Below are 2,819 nucleotides of genomic sequence, written 5' to 3'. Positions count from 1 at the left end.
CTGCCACGCCATGTGGTCACCTCCTGGGCAGGTGGGAATCGAACTCATGTGGAAGTGGTTTCAGCTTCTTAATGCAGTGCTTTCACCTGCTGCGCCACCAGGGAGGGCCCCATGCAGTGCCTTTTTTACACATTTTTTTAAAGTACCAAAGTTTGGGTTTTTTTTTTTTATTACACATATTATTTCATATGGTTTTTAGGAGGTAGAGAAAGAGAAGTTGATAGTGGCACTGTGGAAGGAATAAACTGTTCTTCTCAAGGTCCCCACTCTGTCTCTGGTGAATCTTCTCACCCCCCACCTCAGTACCCCACTCCTGTACCCCAGTTCTTGTATGCATAAATAAATAAATCTTAAAAAGAAAATACAGTAACAGTTTTGCTCAAAGGAAAGAGTCCTATTAATACTGGCTTTACAATAAAGGAAGTGGAAGAATAAGAACCAGCATTTTAAAGCTTCCATTTTTAGGAATATGTATGTTTTGATTATGATATGTCACAGAGGTGAGCCTAAACTATTTCAAAACATTAGATTTCAATGAAGTATGATTTTCAAAGGAAAGAAAATCATTGCATTGTTTTATAGAATGATTGCCAGTGCATAGACTAGCGCTGTTTTATTTTTTAATTAAAATCTTCATATTTAGATTTTTCTTAATAGATTTTAAAGAATTGTATGCAGTTCTGAACATGGTAGCTCATCAGCTGAGTTTTTATTTCATGCCCCAGACTTACCATCTTGATGGCACATAAATGTTACAACTCAAACTCTGGAGCAATCTGTCTGTGTCATCTGTTCTTAAAGATATAGAGCGGGCCCTCCCTGGTGGCGCAGCGGGTTAAAGCACTGCACTGAGAAACTAAAGCCACTTCCGCATGAGTTCGATCCCCGCCTGCCTCGGAGGTGACCACATGGCGTGGCAGACCTCTCCTGACCTGCCCGCTGCTCCCCTCAGCAGTGTACTTCGTCGATCTGCCTGTTCTGCTTCCCACTCTGTCTCTGGTGAAGCCTCTCACCCTCCGCATCTCTGGCCTGTACCCCAGTTCTGTATGAATAAATAAATAAATCTTTATAAAAAAAAAAAAGATATAGAGCACTTCTGAAGAAAGTATACAGACATGTAGATTTCAAGGACTGATTGTTCATAATTTCTCACTTTAACTGGAAACTCATTGTCATCTCTCTGATTTTACATGCGGCACGATTTGTAATAGAACATTTTTTATCATACTTAATCCCTGTTTAGATCTCCTGCCCCTCCTGGTTTCCATGTCCATTAATTTCCATTCATGAAGGAAAACAAACTTATTGGAAGTAAATCATCTCAATTTTAATCTTCAGACTGTTGAGGGGAGAGGATGTCCTGAATGAATTCCACAAACAAGTTTTATGGATGTTCCCTGTAACAACATGAACATTTGACATCTACAGCCATTATTTCCTCCTTTAATTCTCAGTAGGCCCTTGAATAAAATTATTTTCTCAGCGTTGATGAGGAAAAACATCCTCATTGACTTTGAACCAAAAGACATTACTGGATTTGCTTATACATCATTTTGTTTAAAGTTATAGTGTCCAAGAACCTTTTGACAATGTTAAATGAGGACTTCCTATACTCATTTATTCAGTCAAAAAAACTTTCAAAATATGCTTTAACCATCACTCACTTAAGCTTCTCATGTTCACTGCCTGTTTAGATATAGTCACTTTTACCCAATAACAAAATTTTCTTTGACCTAAGTGAACTTTTTATTAATATAATTTCTGGGAAATATTTTTGGAACCAATTATATCCATTGTCTTGACTTGTATTCTTTCTGCACCTTATCATAGGGCTATACAATTTGAAACTTCCAGTGAAACTGCTGTTATCCAAGCCACCAGAAATCCTTTTTAATTGGATTGCCTTATGACATATTGTATTACTGGCCACATCTTCTCCAAAATATATCTGCTAAAATTTCAGTAATATCAAGCAATCTTAGCTTTTCTTTGGTATCTGAGTTTTTCTTCTTGTTCTAAACAAAATTATATTGAATCAAAAGAAAATGTAATGAGGACCATATGGCAGAAATAAGACAAACATTTCAAATCTAAGTACAATAAAGCTACAAATAAAAAAGTCAATGTTTTTATTTAATGCGCAATTATGAATTTAAATGTCATTGGCATATAAAATTTTTAAATTAAATTGCTAAAACTTTCTAAGATAAACTAGTTCTTGGCATGGTAGAACTCAAACTCTTATTACACTAATAATGTTTTGTTTTAAATAATAGGACCAAAATATTAGGTGATCTGTGAGCAAGTACATTTACTGTAACATTTTTATAATTAAAAAAATCTTGAGGTTAAAAGACAGTGAAAATTATTTAAATAAATTATTCATAAATTAATCTTTATATAGTCTAAAAAACTCTTTGGAAGAACATTTAATGTGTTAGTATTATATTAAAAGAATATGTATTCTTTTAATTATAAACAGTAATAAATTTATAATGGCATATCATTCCATTTCTTTTACTGAATCTACCTTAATTAACCTCGTTAATATTCCAATTAAGGAACTTTCTAAAATATGCTGATAAAAACTACTCCAGTGAAGAACAAATATATGGTAAAAGGTAATTTCTATATAGTAATTTAGTGAGTGATTATGTGAATAAATCAGCCATGTAACTTAAATGTATTCAATGTGGTTCCCACAGGACCTTTGCATAGCTTTACAGAGAAATGAAATAGCCCTGCAATGGTGAAATTGTTATAAGGCACCCCAATTCTGTTAGAGGACAGGGGGAGAGGGACACCCCTGAAGCCCCAAA

This window comes from Condylura cristata, unplaced genomic scaffold (genome assembly GCF_000260355.1).
Source record: "Condylura cristata isolate star-nosed mole 26May11 unplaced genomic scaffold, ConCri1.0 scaffold00015, whole genome shotgun sequence".
Lineage (NCBI taxonomy): Eukaryota > Metazoa > Chordata > Mammalia > Eulipotyphla > Talpidae > Condylura > Condylura cristata.
This window is presented reverse-complemented; position numbering follows the sequence as displayed.